Genomic DNA, 24,176 nt, shown 5'->3' with positions numbered 1-24,176 from the left:
GAAAAACAAGTCCTTAGTGCAGGCCTGCACAACTCTTTAAGTGAGAAGGGCCGAACTGCTCAAAGGAAAACAGATTTGGGCTGCATGGGTAAAATCATCATCATCATCTCTCCTCCAGCACCCCTCATCATCTTCATATATCTCCCCCAGCACCCCTCATCATCATCATCTTCATATATCTCCCCCAGCACCCCTCATCATCATCATCTTCATATATCTCCCCCAGCACCCTCATCATCATCATCATCATCATCTTCATATATCTCCCCCAGCACACCTCATCATCAACCTTTGCGAGACTCCCCATCTATCTCTCATACCCCCATCTCTCCCCCTCATACCCCCATCTCTCCCCCTCATACCCCCATCTCTCCCCCTCACCCACACACAATACTCCCACTCCACAAACACACAATACCCCCCTGCACACCACACACATCCCTCTCCCCCCCTGCACCTCACATCAACTCCCCCCACCTCACATCAACCTCCCCGCACCTCACATCAACCCCCCAGCATCTCACATTAACCCCCCAGCACCTCACATTAACCCCCCAGCAACTCACATCAAGCCCCCTGCACCACACATCAAGCCCCCCTGCACCTCAAATAACCCCCCCGTACCTCAAATAATCCCCCCTCCTGTACCTCAAATAACCCCCCCCCTCCTGTACCTTAAATAACCCCCCCCCCTGTACCTCACATCATCTTGCGGCGGTAGAGCAGGCAGGACAGCAGGAACGCTCTCGCTCTAGAAAGCAGCAGGCACGGAAGTGCCTGCTAGAGCGCGCTCCTACCCTGCAGTCCTAAGAGCGGACTCGGGGGGGGGGGGGGGGAGGCAGAGCGGACTCGGGGGGGGGGGGAAGGGGAGGCAGAGCGGACTCCGTAGGCGGAGGGGAGAGTGGACTTGGGAGGAAGGAGGAGGGAGAAAGCCGCCACGGGCCGCACAGTGAGTGCGGGGCAGGCTGCCTGTTCTGCAGGCCTGCCTTAGTGTATTCGTAACATCTGCAGTTAAAAAACTCCCAATAAGCTGTATAACACCATAAAGTTACCCTAATAGGATTTAAGGGACTAGTGCTTAATGCCACAGGCACCAATGAAGAATAGTACAACCAACGTCTCATATAGTGAGAATGAAGGGGTATGGCAACCCACAGGTATAACTCACTTTTGAATTCCAGAATCCAGGGGAGTGTTCCTCAGCAGGGATAAATAGTGTGCAGTCCACCAGTAACAGAAGCAGGAACAGGTAGAAAAACGGCAGTGCCCTGCCAAGGAAACAAGGAGGAAAGCTCACGGCAGCAAAAGCAAAAAAAAATTTGGGCTCCCGAAACGCGTAGGTGGATACTTGTTCGGGATAGGGGGGACCTTTGTCCAATCTTTTTATGGCATAAATTTTTTTTTGCTTTTGCTGCCGTGAGCCTCCTCTTGGTTTTCTTGTCAGTGCACTGCCGTTGTTCTACCTGTTCCTCAATCTGACCTGTGGGGGATTCCTGAGGACTGTAGTGGGGAACCCCTGCCCTGGAAGATCTGCTTCATTCTGAACAAATTGATCTCACTGAATTCCTTAACAGACCTTGACTTTGCTGTGTAGAAGATAGCTTGATTCACACAAATGGAAGTTTAAATCAGAATGTGTTGTCTTCTAATGTGATATTGAGAGATATGTAATAATTTGAATTCTTCTGGTAATTTATAGTGGCGTTTTTTAAATCCATATGGGGGGAGATATTTACAGACCTTGTACACAATTTGTATTACTCAAACTCAAAAATAAGGCTGTATGGGGTTTAAACGGACAAAAAGCCTACCTGCACAGTTTCCTGGTATACTTGATCATTTATATACACATAGGGTTTACAGGTGTCCAGTGTTGAACCGGACTGTCCTGTATTCGGGGACACTATCCAGTAAAAAATGAGAGGTAATAAGGGGCATGTATAAGACCAGTATTACCTCAGTGGATATAGTGACCTGACTGGCTTGGGGGGCCGGGGATTTCCCCCCGAGCAGGAAAAAAGCAGGGCTGCTGCTAGGGGGCTGAGCAGCTTCTTCCATCCTGATTGGCTGCTGCTAGATAATACAGCTAATTAGTAGGTGTCAAGAGCCGGGGGATGGGGCCAGGGAAAGGAAGAAACAGCATGGAGGGAGGTGTGTGTGTTTTCTGTGACTGCCCTGTAGGCTCGAGAATGCCAAGGAGGGGGGTGAAAATGACAGGTGAGTGAAAGAGGATGAGGGGAGGGTGAGAGAGAATGAAGAGGGGTGCGACAATCTTGGAATATGTGGGAGAGGAATATTAAGATCAGTATTGTTCGCCATGAGCGTGTGTGACTGCGGTCTGTTATTTATAAATGATCTGACCGTCAAGTTTTCTAAATTTCACTCCCAAGTGTGCACTGATTTGCACCATTTCTTATTCTATCTTGTAACAAAAAAATCATTTTTTTTAATTGTTTGAGCTTAAGCATTTGTGTGAACGTTAGTCGAACAAGAACTGCACCTTTAAAGCAGCAATACTACTTTTCTCCCCCCCCCCCCCCACCACCTTTTTGTTCTTATTTTAACATGTAAAGCACGTGACCGTGTATAATTGTACATCCTTACGTAAGCAGGCAATCGTTTGGTGTTCCTGTTATAAATCTGTCAAAATCCTGTTTGCGTGACTAACGAAATGGCCGCCTTCTAACTTTGTTCTGCAATCTGTTAAATGCTGCAGCTGCAATGTAACATTATATTACTAAGTGTAACACATTATTGTTACAGCTTTCAGAGTAATAAACATTCTATTGTTTGGAATAGTGGCAACAAAGTATCACAAACAGATCTGTTGCTAAGGACAGAGCTCAAAAAGGTATCAGAGCCTGTTTCCAAAGAGGAAGTGGATATGATTTTCTAAATGGTTGCTGTAGCAACCAAAGCGTGATGCGTACATTAAACAAATCATTAAAAATGGCAGGAGTTTAAAAAAAAAAAAATGCACACAGTATTATCTAATACTATAGAACTGATTTATTTAAAAAATAATATATATATATATATATATATATATATATATATATATATATATATTTATATAGCCCTGTTCTCCCCCCCCTTCCTCTGGAAACATGTTGCTGCTACTGATGTCTGTGGTGCGGTAATACCTGTGAGGGTCCAGGAGAGCGGGGTAACAGGACAGGCTTTCGGTGATCCTTAGGTTCTTTCCATGTGGTGACAGCGCCTCCAGTCACACAGCAGGATGCAGTATAACTGCAGACAGTCCCTACCATGACAGTCTTAGGCCTCGGGTATAGACACTTTGCTCGTGCGGAGGCGCGCTGAGACTCAGGGAAAGCGGTGCTTTCCCTGGCCTTAGAGCGCGCGCCGTCCGTGTGAGTGTCTGGGGGCGGGCCAGTGACGTCACGGAGCTGGTTTGCCCTCATTGGGCGAACCGCTCACGTGACCGGCCCTGCGCTCCGGTGAGCGCCAAATCTAAAATTTAGGTAAGACACACGCTTCCGCAAGCGTGCGCGAGCCCCTTCTAAAGCCGCTCTCATTGCGGCTGCAGGGGCTCTGTGCTGAGCGTGAGCGCGCCTCAGCACAGGTCTGCAAGGCTGATCCTACTATGTCCCAGGCCTAAGGCTGAGTCCATGGTCAGCGCTAACCCGCACTGAGGCGCGCTGACGCTTGTCAGTGAGACCCTGCAGCCGCAATGAGAGCGGCTTTAGCAGGGGCTCGCGCACGGTTCCGCCGGCGTGCGGAGGCGTAGCTCTTAAATTTTTTTTCGTTTCGGCGCTCACGGGAGCGCAGGGCCGGTCACGTGAGCGGTTCACCGAATGAGGGCGAACCAGCTCCGTGATGTCATTGGCCCGCCCCCCGACAGAGCGCGAACTAAGGCCAGGGAAAGCACCCGCTTTCCCTCAGCCTCAGCGCGCCTCCGCATGGCTGCAGTCTCTATGGACTTAGCCTTACTCTTATACTTCAGGCTAATAGACTGCAACTCAGCCAGAAGAATATAAAACGAGATCTTTATCTATAGCAACAACCGCAGGATGGTATGACAGCGTTGCATATAGTAGAGTAGGGATTTCAGGCCCTGGGATGGTGCTGGCCAGCAGATAATGTGATGAGGCCTTGTGCTACGCACACGTCTTGGCTCCTCCACCTATGAGGGGCTGAAGGGAACTCCAGCACACACACTCCTCTCCCCAGTAGGAGCGGAGGAGGACTGACTCCTATAATTTAGAACATCCTCCCTAATGGAAAAAGAGAGGGAACAGGGTCTGCACCATGATACAGTAAGCTGCAATACAGACCCCGTGTCACCACCTCTCCGGAGGTCACTCAGGGAGGCTGCGGGAGGGGGAGGGGGGAGTGCAAACCCCACAGGATAGCCTGTCACTGTCTGTACCTGGGAGAAGTTACGGAGAACTTACCTGACAGTAGGGGGGGGGGGGCAGAAAGATAGCTGGTGGACCAGCCATGGCGCTATATATATATATATATATATATATATATATATATATATATATATATATATATAGCGCCATGGCTGGTCCACCAGCTATCTTTCTGCTATCTTTTATATATATAAAATATATAATGTGTGTGTGTCTTGCTGCTTTAAAGCACATTATAAGATTTTGTGGCTTTGTTAGAGTATGGGGACTGTAGATTACAATAAGGGACACTTTTACTGCATATAGTTGTGTATTTGCAATCATTAGCAGCAATGTTTTACAATATTTATAGTTTTCTTCTCATGAATGATGGGTTTTGTATACCATGGTGTACTCTATTAACTGGCTCAATGGAGGCTTTTTTTCTGTTGAATGCTTTGAGATTGAAATTCCACAGTGTTTAACAGCATATTCTGTTCTTTCAAAGGCACGTGTCCATCGAATTCAATCTATGTTAAATTTAGACGACAGATACTTGCCCTATATTTGTATTTACAGTATTATGATCCAGAGGAAGGCAAAAAAAAACCCCCAGTGAAACATTATCCAATGCTGGAAAAATAAATTCCTCCCTGACTTCAAATAATGGCAATTATATTTCTCCCTGGATCAACATCCTTCCCATGTTTACTTCTTTGGTATATTGTTGTGTACCTTTCCTTTCTATAAAGATGTCCACCCTTTTTTTGAAGATATCTATTGTATCTGCCATCACAGTCTCCATGAGTAATGAATTCCACATTTTAACTGACCTTACTGTACAGAACCCTTTCCTTTGTTGCTTGTGAAATCCCCTTTCCTCCAACCTTAAGGGATGACCCTGTGTTGTTTGTACTGCCCTTGGGATGTTTAGTTTGTTTGAAAGCTCCTTGTATTGACCCCAAATATATTTGTATATAGTTATCATGTCCTCTCTTACACGTCTCTTTTCTAATGTAAACAAATCTAAATTAGCCAGCACCCTCATAAATCAGATTATCCATCCCCTTTATTAATTTGGTGGCTCTTCTCTGCACTTCTTCTAGTTCCATAATGTCTTTTTTATGGAGTAGTGCCCAAAACTGTTCTCCATATTCATGGTGTGGTCTTACTACTGCTTTACAGTGGCATAATTATGCTTACTTCTCTTCCATCCATACCCTGTTTAATGCAAGATAATACTGTGATCATTCTAATGGACTCCTAATATTGGTATTTAGCAGCTCCTTTACTCTCCTTGAATCTGTATAGGACAAAAGTTTATATCACTGTTCGCAGAAGACTGTTTTAATACGGCAAGAGCATGACTTAACACAATACCTGAAAGGTTATCCGTACTCCTGCACAGTTGTCGTTATTAAAAAGACAGAACCTTTCGTTAAAATATCAGATTCATGAATGTCCCTCCCCTCTTTCGGCTAGATTATGATCTCCTGCAGAGATTTTAAACTAGCACGGACAAGGAAGAAGTGAAAAAGACTGGGCAGGATTGGAACTGGGAAATAGCTATGGGTCATGGGAGGGGAGGGATAGAGAGAGTGAGGGAGAGGATAACTCAGCATGTAGGAAGCCACCCATATTAAATACAGATAACACTAGAAATACTGCAAAGATTACGTTCCCTGGGAGGAGAAAGACCGGAGCAGTTCAGTTAACAGATAGTATAATATCTAAAACAATAGCAGAGAGTGACAACCTTAAGTGCATGCTTAATAATGTAAGAAGCCTGGCAGGTAAAATGTTTGAAAATAGAGCAATATGATAGGCATTACTGAAACATGGTGGGATGAAACTCATGACTGGGCAGTTATTTTAGAGGGGTTTTTCCCCTTTTCAGAGGGATCGGGCAAATAGAAGAGGTGGTGGTGTGTGTTTATATGTAAAACCAGTTTTAAAACATATTACAAGGCAATATATTTATGTGATGATTTGGTAAAAAATGTAGAGAATATGTGGATTAAATGTTGATTGATCTGCTATAAACCACCAACGTTTTGTCAGACTGAGGAAGACAAACTACTTTTGCAAATTGAAAAGGTAGCAAAACTAAGCCATGTTTTACTTATGGGTGATTTTAATTATCAATACAGCAAAAGTAAACAGTTTTTTGGGTGTGCTAAAACAGGGGAGCGCAAACTTTTCCTGCTGCGTCCCCCTGTCTTCCCTGTCTCGCTCTCGCGCCCATTTCCCTTCCCCCTCTCCCCTGTACCTGGTATCCACATCAAATGACGCTGCAGGGTCATGTGACATCACGTGACCCGCAGCGTCATTTGACGCGTGTGATATCATATCACATCACATGGCCCCGCTGCGGCATTTGACGCCGCGTTGCCATGGCGACATGTCACAGCCAGCTGAATCCTGGTAAGTGAAGGGATGCAGGGGCCTCACGCAAACCCCCGGCATTTCATCAGTTTGCGCACCCCTGTGCTAAAAGACACTTGCTTTATGTGACCCAAATTAGTGAGGAACTAACTAGAAAAGGGGCATTACTAGACCTAGTAATATCAATGTAGAAGAAATAACAAATATTCAAGTGAGGGACATTGAAACAGTGATCATAACATTGTTTCATTTTAAATAATTGCTTTTGAACATTACTAACATTGTGTCAACTAAAGAAGATTTTACAAGGAATAAATTGTGATGAGTTTTTTAGACATAATACAGAAAACAAATAGGCAGTCTTTAAAAGTTTCAGTGTATATACCCTTTGGTAATCAATGTAAAAGAAACAATTACAAACTAATGTAGCTAAATAAACAGGTAAGGTAGGAAATTGAAACAGAGGCAGGCATGTGTTGAAGTCAGAAGGTAAATATGCACTGTTTCAGAAGGATTGGTGATAAGGTGAAGGCAGGTACTTTTAACAAATTATGGCCTCTTAGTCCTTCCAATATATTGTAATTTGCATGGACATTCTATAATGTAGACCAGCGGTGCGCAAACTGGGTGGCACGCTAGATTTTTTAGGGGGCGGGGGCGGGGGTGGTTGCAGAGGTCCTGCTCTCTTCCCCAAGCATTTAAATTAAATGCCGGGGGACCGCGCGAGGCCTCTGCAACTACACTTACCGTGGTGCAGAAGCTTAGTGTCAGGCGTCGGCATGACAACGCGGCGTCAAATCATGCCGCGGGTTATGTGACGTCATGGTTGCCACGGTAACGGGATATCAAATAACGCTGCATGTCACGTGACCCCTGGCGCCGGGCGAGGTAAGGTGGAGGGCGCTCTAACTGAGGCGAGCAGGCAGGGGGGAGCCGCAAATAAAGTTTGCGCGCCCATGATGTAGACAAAGTCATCTGTGCAACATTTAGAGAATTCTTTGGGAAATGTGTTGCCAGTCGATTGTGAAGTGACCAATTTATGGTCTATGAATTTACAAGTGGTGCAAATGCTGTGTCCGGACGCTCCTCCTTCTCTTACCGTGCACCCCAAAACTGGAACAACCTACCAGAGACTCTCACATCCACCACCAGTCTAAGTTCTTTCAAAACTAAGACTGTCTCACATTTAATCTGGTCTGTAACTGTTACGTACGCCTATAATATACATCTCCTCTAACTGTGCATGCAATGTATTGTATATAATGTATACCCTGTTCATTTATGTAACTGTATTTTTAACCATGTATTATTTGTCATATTTGAAAACAGGAGGTAACTCTTAATGTATTACTTCCTGGTAAAACATTTTATAAATAAATGCATTTAAAACATCCTTTGGGTTTGGGTGGTAGCCAAGATAATTTATTTGTGGTTTTAGTTCTGCGCAGAACAGTTGGGGCTAAAATATTTTTTAAATTGGTATTTGTCTTGAAGATAACTTTAGGGTATGTTGGTAGAGTCTCTTTCAAGAAACCATCACCTCTAAGGATATGCCAATGTTTTTTTATATTCTATCAATATGTTTAGTACCTTCATTAAATTTGATAATGAAAAGGATCTTGCTCAAATTCTTGTTACATTTTACTTTTTTCTGTAGGAGGTGTTCTCTTGGGGCTTTGCGCTGCTTTTTCAAGAGTGTCCTCAACCAGTTTAAGATCATATTTTTTCTCCACAAACTGTTCCTTAAGGTGCTGTGAGTCTGTGGTTAAGTCTATTTCCATTGAGCAATTTTGTTTCACTCTGAAATTGTCCAAAGGAATATTTTTTATCCAATTCGGGTGATTGCTGCTGGTGGCCTCCAGATACCCATTGCAATCAACTGTTTTCTTAAAAAGTTTACTGTGGATATTGAGATCATGATGGTAAAATAATTCAACACCCAAAAAAGGGTATGCTGGTCTTACTGGGGCAATCAATGAGTAAATGATAGGCCCCACTCGTTATAATTCAAGGAGTATAGAAATAGTTCCAAGCTTGGTTCATCTCCATTCCAAATAAAAATTATATTGTTGATGTATCTTCTCTACATGATGTGGCTACCTCCATACTGCAGGCCTACACAACTCCAGTCCTCGAGGGCCGCAAACAGGCCAGGTTTTCAGGATATCCCTAAATCAGCACAGCTGGCTCAATTAGTGGCTCAGTCAATTAGACCCACTAATTGAGCCAGCTGTGCTAAAGTAGGGATATCCTGAAAACCTGGCCTGTTTGCAGCCCTCGAGGACTGGAGATGTGCAGGCCTGCCATACTGGTTGTTCCAGGTGGTGGTTTCCTCCCAAAACCCTAAAAACAGATTTGTGTACTGTAGCTGGGTGCAAAATGTGTACCCATTGCTGTACCACATTTTTGTAAAAACAACTCACCCTCAAAATAAAAATATTTGTGGGTTCCAATTAATTTGATGGTTTATAAGATTCTTGTTTATTTTGGGCACTAGGGAGATCGCTGGAATTGTCGAGATAGTGTTCGATAGCTTTTAACCCCTTTTGATGTTGTATACAAGTACATTTACATCACATGATGCCCAAAGATAATTGTCATTCCATTTTGATATTTTGAAGGAGTGTGTGTGTGGTGCTAAGATAGGATTGAAGTTCTATGACCAATGGTTGTAGGAAATGATCTATGTACTGTATTGTGATTGATTTGTGGTCAGACAACCTATTCCGGAAACAATAGCGTAGGTCTGCCTAGAGAAGGTGTGATTTTATGAATCTTCGTGAAGTGGTAGAAAACTGCCAGAGTGTGGTGTTCAATAAACAAAAATTTGAATTCTAACTTGGTAATGACTTGTTGGAATTTAGCGTCTAGCAATGTATCCTTCATACGCTTAGTATACTGCCGATATGGGTCTTTAGTTAGTTTCTCATATGTGGTTGGATCACTAAGAATGCGGCATGCTTCCTTGGAATAGTCTACTCTGTCTTGGATGACAATCCCGTCTCTTTTGTCAGCTTGTTGAATGACTATATTGTGAATGTAACTAAGGCTTTTCAGGGTTATTTTTTCACTAGCAGAAAGATTTTCTTTGTGTTTGAATTTTTTCTAAATAGTGCCTGTTGTTCCCGGTTGACAATTTGACAACAAAAAAAATGTCACTATGAATCCCTTTGAAATAGGTGGGGAAGTAGATGGGTTCCAGAGGCCACTATTTTGGGGAGCAGAGGGAATGGAGGTGCAAGGGGTGTTTGGAATGGAGGATGGCTTGTTGAGTGGACGTGTCTGGACTATCCTCCAGTAGTGCAATAAGATTACATAGATGTTCTTCATCTTGATGGTCCGATTTGAAAGCTGATTTGTCAATACCTAGATTGCTGTCTTTTACAGCAAAATATCTTTGTAGGGTCTGTTTTCTAGTAAATTTGTGGAGGTCAATAAATAGGTTGAAGCTATTTGGTCCACTAGTTGGTGCAAAAGAAAGTCCTTTTAATAGGAATGTTTTTTTCTGCAGTATTGAGCGTGTATGGTGATAAATGTCATGTATTTAATGGGATCTTTCTCTGTATTTTCTCTTTGTTTTTGTGTTTTCCCATTCCTCGTCTCCCTCTTCTGACCGTACTTGTCTTTTCCGATTGGGTGAATGTGGACTCTGCATTGGACTGCTCGGGGCTTGAAATCTCCTCATACCCCCCTGAGGGGGAGGTGTTGGGGAGATGGCCTAAAACAGACTGCTTAGGTGGTAGTGTAGTGTGTTTGGGTATAGCCCCTTCTGAGGTGGAATCTGTGGGATCCCTGGTGTAATGTGTGTATTTTGTTATATGACCTCACAGGGCGGGAAACATGGTTCTGTTTGTGTGTGAAATAGAGTTTTGAGGAGCGCTCATCAGTTGCTGGATAGTTATGTGGAGCGTTACATTTATAATGTTTGGCATTTTAATTCTTACTGTAGTGATTGTTATGGTGATTTTTAAAACGAAATGGTCTGGTCTATTGTGCCTATACTGTGAAAAATGGGGCTGGGGTTTGGTCCCTTAGATCTGATCCAATCATTTTGTTTGTTGTGGATGTAGTCATTTTTATCCCACAGGAATTTCCTTTGTTTCGTTAAAATAACTTATATCTCGTGTTTATTAGTTCTGTCCCATATATCTCTATTCATTTTCTGAAATTCTGTGTTGTCTTTAAAAATCTCTAATTTCTCTTGGGTGGTTTTAATATTGTATGTGATATCGTTTAATTTATCCTCCCTGTATTTAATTAGAAGTTTCATGAGTTTAATTGAACGTGATTCAAGGATATTATCCCATTCTGTGTTGATTTCCACTTTGTGTGTCTCAAAGGCTGTTTTTTAATTATACGTAAGCCTCCTGGTACAAGTTTGTGCCTTACATAATTGTCTAGAGAGACCAGGTAGTATAATTTCTTAATTTCAAGTAAGATACCTTTTTCTAATTCTCTCAACAGGTACTTGGGATTAGTGTTGGGGACTATTGGGTCCTCTATAGTGCTACATCCAAATTGAAACATTATATAGTTAAATACTTATCTGTTTATCTTCTCATAAGCAAGGGTCATTTAGTTCAATTTTTGACCAAAGTATTTTAAGCCTACGCTCACATCACAGTATGTCCCCCCTGTAGGTCCTAACACTGCTGCACCTGCAAAAAGCGCTCATAACCTCTCTAATGGAGGGGGAGCTGTCTTAATAGACTGATCATTCACAGGTGCTTAGCAAGAACTGCCATTAGAAAGGTGGGATGGGCGAGCATAACACAAGGGAGGAGTGGGTCACTAACCTCCAAATTGATTACCAATTGAAATTTACAAACACGCAGACCCTGTAAACGCAGAACACAAACCCACCACGTCATATATATTTGTGTCAAAAGGAGTGCTACTAGGAAGTACGAGAACCAAAAATCCAGTTAGAGTGGAAAATGCAAACAATACTTTTGCGATTTATTGGTATGGTTGTGTGTTAGAAGTTACATAATGTTACTGTGTTATGAATTCAATTTGATGTTGCAAATTATAACATTGTAGTAGAAGACGTGCTGGTGTTTTAGTAATAGTCTATTTTATGTTTGATATTGCTAAAAATTGGTTTCAGCTAGCACATTGGCATGTGTATAGGTAGATTGCATATATACAGTACTGTATGTATTATTCTACTTCAATTATATTTTAAAGTATAAAATGTTATACCAGAGCATACTGACACTACAAACTAATTTTGGGGGAAACCTCTAGTTCAGGGGTGCGCAAATTAAATGCCCGGGGATCGCGCAAGGCCTTTATAAGGCTGCGCTTATACTGCCGGCGACAGCGATGCGACGTCATGGCAAAACAAATGCATTGCCGCCGTTGCGTGCGCTTATAGTAAGCGCGACGCGATGGATTGGTCGCGATCGCTGGAAGTCATCTCTATTTGATTTTCCAGTGACTGTTGCAACGCCGTCGCCAGCACTATAAGCGTAGCCTAACACACTTACCTTCCCTTCCAGCGATGCGTCGTCATGGTAACCTGGCGTCAAATAACGCCGTGGGGTCACGTGACATCACGTTACCATGGCAACGTGACATCACATGACCCCGAGCGTCATTTGACGCCGGGGCTGAGCGGGAAAAGAGCAGGAAGGAGTGCGCACGGGGAAAAGTTTGTGCACCCCTGCTCTAGTTCTTGTTATAACACTGTATTTATTTATTTATAAAATGTTTAAACAGAAAGTAATACATTGAGAGTTGTGCTCATTTAGTAATACAATGTGAGTTGTGCTCACAGTTGAGCTGTACATATGGCTAATCAGAGAAAATATTCATTGAGGAGCTGTGTTTGTAACTGAGCTTTGCTTATAGATAGGGTTTATTTCAAATAATAGTTGAAAGCGAGTTCCAGACATAAGGTGCAGCAAGGGGAAATAATCTGAAACCTAACAGGGCTATAGAGACAAGTGCAGTAGGATTCGGTGTGTGTGCATGTGCCCTATTTAAAGTCTCAGCATTAAGCGAATATACAGTAGCGATTTGAAGAAAAGCGATTTTAGAGAATTTCGCAAATGCACATTGATTAATGCTTAGCTTGCAAACCCTGCCAAAGCCACACATTTCCATTGGCGAATGTTTCGCGCATCTCTAACAGGGAGTCATCTCTGTTTTTGTGCAGCCATTCTTCATTTCTTCTTCCTCCAAGGCTACATACTTTCCAAGTTGAAATACCAGATACTCTGTTGGCATTATCATTAAAACCAATCATACAATAGTAACTTCAGTTTTTGGAACTAACCGATGGATAGTGTTGGGATGTAGTAATGTAGCCAAACTGGGTGAGCTGTGGGTCAGTGTTCCTATTTAGAAGAGTTGTTAGTCATTGGCGCAGTGCCTCCCTATTCCATGACTTGTGCTAGCTTTCGCTTGCTTGTAAATTCTTCCCAAATTAATTTATAAGTCTCCCGTTAAAGCAATGAAACACATGTCAGAGTGGCACTAGCTAGTGATCTCTGTTTGTTTGAGAGGTTTTTTTTTTTTTAATGACAATATATAAGCACTAGGTTTCTGGGCACATAGTAATAGATTTCTAACCCCAAGGGACGTTTTTCATAACCACTAAACATTAATGACCAGTTTAATCTCTTAGGGTTTCATCTCCAATTGAAGGCAATGTGGGGTTTTTTTTCTATTTGTTCTGTTTATAACAAAAAATGTTTTATTATGTGCAGAAAGATGTGGGAAAGAAGTTTTCGAACATTGTGATGTCAAAGGGAGGTATTATTGTCTTGGCTGAGGATCATTAGTTACAATTTGTCATATAGTCACATTTTAGGCAATTACCGCTTGGATGAATACGTTTTTAGTAGGGGAAATATATATTTTAGTAGGAAAGAGTAGAGCTAGTCTGATTTCTGTGAGAGCACGATGTCTCACCCCCGTCTGCCAGCAAATCCCAAGAACTGATTTAAAGGGGCAATCCTGGCGACACCTTTGTTTTTTTTAATGGGTTTGAAGCAGGGGTTCTCCGAAGCTGAATAGCGTTGGTTTCGGCTCTGGGGATTCCCTTTTTCCCGAGATACTTACCTTGGTAGGGGGTGCTGGTAGCTCTGCACAGTTTAAATGTCCCCCGTCAAGTGGACCAATAGGAAGTCGCACAGGATGACATCACAGCTTCCTATTGGCCCGCAGGACCTGGGACATTTAAAGCCGCCGTATTGAGGGCACCGACTTGCCCCACTTGGACTTCTACCAGCACCCCCTTCCCAGGTAAGTATTTAAAAAAAAAAAAACACAAAAAAAGTATTGTGGGGAGTATTTCTTTACTTTCTTTTCTTTTTTGATTTCTAATGGAAAGTATCATACATATTTTAATATGCTCAAATAATTTGTAGCCCTAATTAATCTAAAAGGTAGGAGCTTGCAACATAAAATAAGTGATCAAAATGTGATGGTAGATGTGGGGTAGGTAGTACTACTACTTTTATTTTATTATTAATAAACCAAGAATACTACTACTTTTTTTTATTTACGAACAGAGTACCAATACTCTTTACTTGGAATTTCCAGTACCGCTTTTTTTTTTTTTTTTTTTTTTAAAGAAAAAGCAGTTTAGCTAAAAATGTTTAATTAAATATTATATATACTTCTGTAATATAAAGTCCATGGAGCCCATTGTTGAATAGGTTTCAATTTTCTTGGAAACAAGACGCGTTATCACTCCACTGCTTCTTCTAAAGCACTTCAACCCCTGCAAATCATGCAGTATGCTGTGCTAAAAGTGTTTTTAAAAGTAGTACGTTGGATTCTAGTAAAATGTTACTACATTAAACCCTGACCATCCTGTTCTAATTAACCTTTGCAGCACCTTTCACTACAGATAGGTGTACCTTCCTGCAGTGACCTTTATTATAAGTGAAAACATGTCCACTTGCTTCATGCCTGTGCTCATAGAGACGTGATGCACAAGTAGCAGAAAATCTCAATAATCGTGAAAGATTAACCCTTTAATCTAATCCGTTATAATAGAGAAGCAAAACTGTAGAGTCTGGGTTAAATATAAGCATCTGCGATGTGCAGTATATACGAGTTATTCATCACAGACCTTTAAATCTAATCGTTTTTGTTTCCCACACAAATACATTGCTCTTGACTGCAATGAGTTAAAAAAAAAAAAAAAAAAAAAAGATCCTGCATAATTGTTTTTTTACTGCATTGCCATTAACCGTACTAATTAGATGCAACCAATAATATCACCTTTTGGAGCGCTTATGTATTGCAGCAGCTTGCCTAATATATTCATTTGATTTTACGACCAGTTTTTTTTGTTTTTAGCAGTTAACATAGTACGCTAACATGTATACCCTCAAAGGAGCTCCTTTTTATGACACAAAAGTGCGTCATAAAAAAATGAACACTTCATTATCACAGAGACGTTTTGCTTCATTTAACATCTGTAACAGATGTGGTGTTAGTAAATCTGACTCTGAAAGACTTCCTAACTTTAATGATTGTGTTTCTTGGCACATCCTTCTTTCATTGGGCATTGCAGACAATCGAGGGGCATTATTCAGTAGCATATGGTCGGAGTCTGGTGTGCCTTGAAATGAGAACCCTAATAATGAGGGTTCTGCGAAAATCGGAAAAGCAGCTCTGCAAATATGCTTTGCGAAAGCATGGGATTTCAGCATCTTGAAACAATATATCACACTCAAAGGGACAGAACTGGGCTGCACAATCTGTTAGCTCATTCTTGTCCAATCTGGTCTCGTCTTTTCTTTTGGAGCCAGCATTGTCGTCATCTAACTGAATTATATCCTGGCTCAAATGTTTTTCAGACACATAGTAATGTATCTACTCAAATGGAATCCCATCTTTCTACAAAAGCTTTTTAACACTAATAAATGGAACACGCCAAAAAGTAGGTCTCTTAACCATAAGTAAATGGTTCAACATTTTTACACATGCACATTGAAGGAGGAATTATCTACTACTGTGCTTTGAAGAAGATTGGATTTGTCATTGAAAGAACTTTTATTTGTTAACATTATAAGAAGAAAGGGCAATCCACATTTTTTTTTCCAGCCAATGTTCCATGAAACATGCATTTGACATCGATCACAAATGCGTGTTCTGTTGCGAAAGTTTTCAAGAAGTGGAACGAGCGATGAGGAACATTGGCATTCAGCGCACTGTCAATAAGAGACATCTTTTTATTTCAGATGTTTACAATACCAAATATAGGGATTTATAAATGAATACCTGTGATGTCCCGTAACACTAGTGCTGAATGCCAGTTCCTGCTGAATGCCATGGGATTGCAGGACCACGTTGTAACTCATTTGTTCGCAGTGCTTAACAAAGTTCTGCTATAAAATATTACCAATGTTCAGGTTTGCTGCAATGTTCCATATCACTAATTCTTTGTATTATAGTGTTTCAAGCAACTGTATCACTTGACTACTTTTAGTATAATGGGCAAGTTAATAGCTTTTTTTTGCTTTTTCCATAATTGCACATCCAAACCTTGCAAGAGCTGAGTTGATCGACAACTGCATGTTTGTGTTATAATTAAGTAAGCTAGCCTTCATACAGTTTTTGTACAGACACTCAATCCCCCCCAAAACATTGGTTACAATCTTGCAGCACAAAAAGGGCATCATATACAGGAAAAAGAGTTATACTAAAACTAATTCATCTTGAGAATTGTAAGCCCCAAGATTTGTGCCGATAGGTAAAATAGTTTTGTTTGCTGAAGTGATTTATGTGAAAGTTAGGAGGAGGTCAGCAAGAAGTGACCAGGGCTTCCTGCTGCTAGCTCCACAGTATATTAGTACATTCTCCTGCTCGCCTGCTAAGGGTTCTTTCCTTTTTCTTGGCTAAATTACTCTGCTTAGCAGGACATGAGTAACTGCACCGCAGGGCACCACAGTAATACAAGACTGTGGAACAAGAAAAAATATTCACCACTAATTTGTTATAGCAAGAATATCTCCGAATATATTCTTAGCACTAGGAATACTATTTGTTCTTACCTGTATAATGGAGAATAAAAAAAAAAATAAAGGTCTGAGGCCAGGGAATGATCAACAAATTAAAATGTAAAACCTATAATAAAATGGTGCATTATGAATAATAGGCTATGTGATGCTGATGGTTATTTCTAAACCTCTTTCCATTTATCTGTGAGATGCACACATGCAGCTTTACATAACCGAATCTGAAGCAGCACAGCTGTATAGTGCTCAATATGGGTTTTTCTATTATGACTTTTATCATTTCTGTTAATTGGTACAAATAAGCTTTACTTCACTAATTTTTGTTTGATACAATGACAAATACAGGTGGGTTGTGTAATATAAATCCTCACGAGGAGCTTAATGAAAGAACGTGTCACGAGGCAGAATATATTAATACCTTTCAATGAAAAATGTTATTTCTATTACTACAATATGTTTTTACTTTTTAAACATATTTCCCTTTAGGATAGTAGATTGCATATTAATTTACAGCTAAAATAAACAAAATTTGATTTTGCTGACATTTTGTTTAGAACATGATCATAAAATATTGACCCAGAGGCACATGTATGCAGAGGATCGTAAAGAGAAGTGAGTTTACACAATGTAAGGGCTGTTATATAGTGTGTGCGGCCGTGCGCGTGCCTGTGCGAAGGCGCGTGCACGTGCCGCACATGTTTTGTGTATATACTGTGCGCGCTCGTGTGTGCGCGTATGTGGGTGCGCGCGTGTGTGTGTGTGCGCGCGCGCGCGTGTGCGCGCGTGTGTGTGTGTGTGTGTGTGTGTGTGTGTGTGTGTGTGTGTGTTTTAAAATAAATAGAACCTGAAATAATTTTTTTAATACGTTATACATACATACATACTCACATACATACATACATACATATACACTCTATACTTAAATTTTCAGCGGTGCGATTTCTTTCTTTTTTTCTTTTTTCCCCCTGTCGGCGCCATTATAGAAAGTAAACTTCCACGCGCGCCCGGCACTATAGAACGGGCCTAAAGCAAAGTAGTACAAAAAAGAGATAGTGGCTTTTTTTAAAGCTATGGAAGATAAACATTACTAATGCTGGAACACTGTCCACCATGCTGTTTTACTCAATGATACAGATTTAACTTGTCATCACCCATGCAGGCCTGGTTTCATGTTTTGACTAATCATTAGCTGTGAACAAAGTTGCCTTAACATTTATCATAGATGTAGAATTTTGAAATGTTATTTCTCATCAGTCACCACAGTATAAAAAGGAAATATATGTATGGCAATTTACGTATGGAAATGTCATCACACAGAATGTCGTTAAATCATCATATCCTATAAAACGTATTCAGCGTACGCCTCCAGTTCTAATGAGGCCACACTCACGTCAAGGAGAGAGAAAAACTGGCGCACAGCCACTCGCGTTAAGCAATGCCATGAAAGCCTAGTTAGCAGCATCAAAAATAGAGATTTAAATGAAATATGAAGACGATGGAATAAAAACGAAATCTTTCTGTAAATAAAGAGTAACAGTTTGTTTACTTTTAGGAGATCAGAGGTAATAACAGATATTGTACTGCCATTTTGCTAACACTGTTCCATTCCTTTTACATAGGAAAGGATCTTCTGTAAATTTGACTTCTTGCATAAAGAATAATATTTGGAGAAACCCATTTTTAAAACCATAGTTTATGGACTCAATAGATAAATTTACAAATATTGACTTTTGGTTATAAAGTTTAAATTCATCTCGAGTTGGTATTTTTCAGTGGTTTTCAGCCAGTGTCCTATAATCCTCTGTAGTTGCACTACGATTACTTGGAGTTCCTCAAGGACAATTTGGGAATTGCAAATATTTTACTCTTAAGGCAAAAACTTTTTTTGGCCATATTTGTTCATGTATTCATTAGAACATCTTTCTAAATGTTATGTAATGTGTATATAACATAGAAATCTGTATTTTGTGCACTGGACATAAAGGTTTGCTGGGGTTAGGCCAAGTCACAATAAAGGGTTAAGGGATCCAGCAGGTATACACTATATGTTTAAAGGTTTCTCCAGTTCTTTAAAAAAAATTTTTTATTGAGTAGCATGTGCTCTTCAGTTTACAGTTGGAGCAAAAGCTATATGGCCCACTAAATATTACTCAATTCTGCTGGAACATTGGAACATATTGAAAGTGACACAATTGATTGATCAGAAGTCTTATTTTATAGTGAGGTTTGCACACCATTCTACTTACTGAAAGACCAGGCTTTCTGGAATTTTCATTACATAGGCGACCCAGCCCTTACTCCGTACAACCCTTAAACCATCCTCACGTTAAATTTCCCCACGATATTGATAGATTTAAAATTGGCCACCGCCAAGTAAGTACATGTATATCCCACGAATTATCAATTTTGTATTTTGATCTGGACCGTGTGGATTACCAAGAGCATTCACTCATTTGTTACTACACCGACAGATTCAGAGCTGTGAAGGGGCTCCCAAATATTTGACTTTTGTGTGAGACCATCCTCCACTTTGGTGCAGGGAATCTTGTGACTGCCGGGGGGGTGGTCTGTGAAGTTGAGAGGCAGCGTCAATGACGGAAGTGGGGTCAATGAGGGGTGCAGAGTTAGTGACACAAGGGGCTGTGGTCCATGCAGAGGTAGAGTTATGGCTACTGGGAGCAGTGTACTTCGCTTTTTAAGTGAAATTTCTTTGCTGGCACCTACCAAATGAAAATTTCTGTTGGAGTAAATCGCCTTCATGGTGTCGGAAGTGATGTCACTTCTGGCAGAAGAGGCCGTTGGCGACGTCAGTGTTGGCAGCTCTGTGCGCATGCACAGAGGCCTCCCGCACTTGTCGTGCATGCGCAGAGGCCTCCCGTGCTTGGCGCGCATGCGCAGAGGCCTCCCATGCTCGGCGCACATGCGCATAGGCCTCCCGTGCTCTGCGTGCAGCCGCAGAGGCCTCCCGCTTGGTGAGCATGTGCAGAGTCCTCCACCACTCGGTGCACATGACGCGGATGCGCAGAGGCCTCCTGCGCTCGGCGCGCATGCGCAGAGGACTTCACAGCAGTAGCATTGGGCAACAAACACACACACAGAGACACAGACCGACACACAAAAGGAATTCACAGTTAATTCTATAAATATAGAAGTGCAAATAGCTAAAACGGGTGTGTGCCGAGCATGTGTGTTCTAAGTCAAACTTCTTTGCGCTTTGTCACTGAAATTGTGTTTTGATTTTTCATTGAAAACATCACCATCACAAATACACTTTCTGTGACAAAACAGTGACAAGACAAAGAAGTTTCACTTAAAATGCGCGTGCTCGACACACACCCTTTGTTTGTAATATAACTCGTCTGTTTGCCTTAAACTAGGCAACCAAGCACTTGCCCAGCACAATCGTTAAAACCATCAGCATGTTATATTTCCTTACCCCACAGAAATTATTTGACTCACACCATTGATGCCACAGCCTTTTTTCAGTTCATATATATCCCAATTATCAATTTTTTTTGGAACCGGGCCCAGGTGACCTTTCCAAGAGCATTAACTCATACACCAACAGATTAACAGATTTTACCCACCATTTTTCTTTAAGCTTTCTCCATGCTGCTGGCCAAGGTCATATTAAAAATGTCCATGTTGAATAGATTAACACCATCATCTCAGTACAAGTCTGTGCAATTGTTATCAATGTTCCTTTGCATGCCATTTCTTAATCATTAATTTAGTTATTGTGCAATTTATTCACTTCCTGAATCTTTAAAAACCCTTTCTGTGACCTGGATTCCCTCCATTGCCTTCTTGGAACTATGTCAGACCAAACTTTTATATTACTTTATGCTGTCTTAAGTCCCTTTTCATGTTTCTAAATAGGTGAAATGTTACCAGATCATTCTCACCTAAATTTATAAGAATTATGCTTGGTTGACACCACCATGTTGGGAACCTATAATGTTCTGGCAGTAGGTCTTTCCATCTTACGGTGTAATTCTATATGCATCAAAGCAGCTGTTTGAGTCATTTTCAGCTGAATACTGATGTCCATTTGAATTTGTGACCTCAAAAGCCAATACAGCTTATAAAAGAATTACCTCCTTAGTGCCCTTATTCCATTACATCTAAACTCTGATATCGTCACAACCAAAGTTAATCCCATATGGGCTGCTCAATGCTCTTCTACTGGACCAATACATGGAAGATTGACCAATATCCATATTGTACGTGCAGTGACTGTTGTGTGTTATTATCTAGATGGGATGACATTGAAGAAGAGAATAGAGACATCGTATTGCTGTAATGTCCTGTTATGATGTTGAGGCAACATATAATGTATGTTTATCTTTGTTTTGATTTTTCTTATTTTTGTATGTTTCACCTCAACTCCAATATATCCCTGGAACCTTGACTATCCCCATCTATCTATTCTTTTTTTACTTTTTATGTGGACCATTCATGGCAGCTACAGTACTTTTGCTGCCCCAATACGGGTTGAATGGGTTCCAAAAATGTTTTTGTCTCGATCTAATTTCCCACTGAACAAAATAACTTAAAGCTCAAAATATGCACAAGAGATGGTATAACTCATTGACAGGCATTTATAAATGTAAAAACGCCCAGTATGCTCCCAACGTTTGGTGTGCACTCGTAGTAATCTGAACGCTGACTCATTATCTGCCCCTTGACCATAAGGATATCTTCACCGCATTGTTTTATGCTCTTTATGGCATTGTTTGTGGAGGCAATATTGTATGTAACTGCACAATTATTTAATTATATCATCATTTACTGACCTCCACCATTGCGGATTAGACATGATGTATCAAGCAACATTTCCCCCTCACTTTTGTAGGCACAAGCCCTAGTGGTGACATTATGAAGTTTGTTGTTGGTGGAGTATGAAATGGGCCTTCCATTTTACCTAGGGCAACTTCCTTTTCACCGACTGTGTGGGTATAAGTATTCGAATTTTCAATTCCTCTCCCCCTGCGTACCCCTGAAAGGATTTCTAAACCCTTTAAAAAATAAATAAAAACTTGCAGTATTGTATTGTATGTCTTTATTTATATAGCGCCATTAATGTACATCGCGCTTCACAGTAGTAATACATGTGGTAATCAAATAAATAACATCATGGGAATACGTGCTTCAGACATAAAAGTAACATTAAGGAAGAGGAGTCCCTGCTCCGAGGAGCTCACAATCTAATTGGTAGGTAGGGAGAACGTACAGAGACAGTAGGCGGGAGTTCTGGTAAGTGCATCTGCAGGAGGCCAAGCTTTATGTATCATGTGTTCAGAATATCCACAGTGCTATTCATATGCTTCTTTAAGCAAGTGTGTCTTAAGGTGGGTCTTAAAGGTGGATAGAGAGGGTGCTAGTCGGGTACTGAGGGGAAGGGCATTCCAGAGGTGCAGGGCCATCAGAAAGGTTTAAGGCGCGAGAGGGCTTTAGATACAAAGGGAGTAGAAAGAAGACATCCTTGAAAAGAACGCATGAGTCTGGATTGTGCATAACGAGAAATTAGGGCCGAGATGTAAGGAGGGGCAGAAGAGTGTAAAGCTTTAAAAGTGAGGAGAAGAATGGAGTGCGAGATGCGGGATTTGATCGGAAGCCAGGAGAGGGATTTCAGGAGGGGAGATGCTGAGACAGATCTAGGAAAGAGTAGAGTGATTCTGGCAGCAGCGTTTAGGATAGATTGTAGGGGAGACAGGTGAGAGGCAGGAAGGCCGGATAGCAGGAGGTTACAGTAATCAAGACGGGAGAGAATGAGGGCCTGAGTCAGAGTTTTAGCAGTTGAGCAACAGAGGAAAGGGCGTATCTTTGTTATATTGCGGAGGAAAAAGCGACAAGTTTTAGAAATGTTTTGAATGTGAGGGGCGAATGTGAGAAAGGAGTCAAGTGTGACCCCTAGGCAGCGTGCTTGGGCTACTGGGTGAATGATTGTATTTCCAACAGTAATGTGGAAGGAGGTAGTAGGGCCAGGTTTGGGAGGAAGTATGAGGAGCTCTGTTTTAGCCATGTTGAGTTTAAGGCAGCAGAGGGCCATCCAGGATGATATAGCAGAGAGACATTCAGAAACTTTGGTTTGTACAGTAGGTGTAAGGTCAGGTGTTGAAAGGTATGTTTATGTGTCGTCAGCATAGAGGTGGATAATTAAACCCAAAAGATGTTATTAGGTCACCTAGAGAGAGTGTATAAAGAGAAAAGAGAAGAGGTCCCAGGACAGAGCCCTGGGGTACCCCCACAGAGAGATCAATAGAGGAGGAGGAGGTGTTAACAGAAGAGACACTGAAAGTACGATGGGAGAGGTAGGATGAGATCCAGGATAGAGCTTTGTTCCGAATACCAAGAGTATGGAGAATGTGAAGGAGAAGAGAGTGGTCTACGGTGTCAAATGCTGCAGAGAGGTCGAGTAATATGAGCAGAGTGTAATGACCTCTGTCTTTGGCAGCATGGAGGTCGTCAGTTATTTTAGTGAGGGCTGTTTCCGTGGAGTGAGCAGTGCGGAAGCCAGATTGTAGAGGGTCTAGGAGAGAATAGGTGTTTAGAAAATGGAGCAAGCGAGAGAATGCAAGACGTTCAAGGAGTTTAGAGGCAAAAGGCAGGAGGGAGACAGGTAAATAGTTAGAAAGACAGGTAGGGTCAAGCTTGCTGTTTTTGAGTAATGGTATGACTGTTGCATGTTTGAAGGAGGATGGAAAGGTTCCAGAGCAGAGGGAGGAGTTAAAAATGTGTGTGAGCGTAGGGATTATTGTAGGAGCAAGAGGTTTTCGGAGATGGGAGGGAATGGGGTCAAGAGGGCAAGTAGTAGAGGGAGAAGAGGCGATCAACAGCGACACATCCTCTGAGACAGTGGAAAAAGAGTCAAGGAAGGTAGGAGGAGAGTTAGGAAGAAGTGTAGGATGGGAGGGAGAAACAGAGGGGATGTTCTGCCGTATGGATTCCACCTTTTCCTTAAAATAGTCAGCAAAGTCCTGAGCGGAGATGGAGGAAGGAGAGGCAGCTGAGGGTGGTTTGAGTAGAGTATCAAAGACAGAGAACAGTCGGCGTGGGCTAGACTTGCGCATGTTGGTTAGTGAAGAAAAGTAGGATTGTTTAGCTTGCGAGAGGGCAGAGTTGAAACAGGATAGCATAAATTTGTAGTGAAGGAAGTCTGCGAGAGTAGGAGATTTCCTCCAGAGGCATTCAGAGGAACGCAGCATGCGCGTGTGGGAATTTAGCCAGGGTCTTGGGTTAGAAGGGCGAGGGCGGCAGAGAGAAAGCGGGGCATGTAGATCAAGAGAGGAGGACAAGGCAGAGTTGTAGTTCTTGACCAGGTTGTCGGGGTCTGTAGCAGAGCTGAGAGAGGAGAGGGAGGAGCGTAAAGTGGACTCAAAGTCAGGTAAGTGAATAGAGCGCAGGTTTCTGCAGAACCGGGGGGTAGATGGAGGTGGAGAAGGAGAGA

The 24,176-nt window shown here is 41.8% G+C and overlaps 1 protein-coding gene across 2 annotated transcripts in view; it reads left to right on the top strand.

Annotated features, from left to right (window-relative positions):
- The window catches only part of ASCC3 (activating signal cointegrator 1 complex subunit 3), an 806,286-nt gene that overhangs the window by 607,944 nt on the left and 174,166 nt on the right, over positions 1-24,176 (top strand). The gene's annotated exons all lie outside the window — the stretch shown is intronic.

Source organism: Ascaphus truei, chromosome 4 (assembly GCF_040206685.1).
Source record: "Ascaphus truei isolate aAscTru1 chromosome 4, aAscTru1.hap1, whole genome shotgun sequence".
Taxonomy (NCBI): Eukaryota; Metazoa; Chordata; class Amphibia; order Anura; family Ascaphidae; genus Ascaphus; species Ascaphus truei.
The sequence above is the reverse complement of the archived record's forward strand: the minus strand, read 5'-3'. Positions and strand labels throughout refer to the sequence as shown.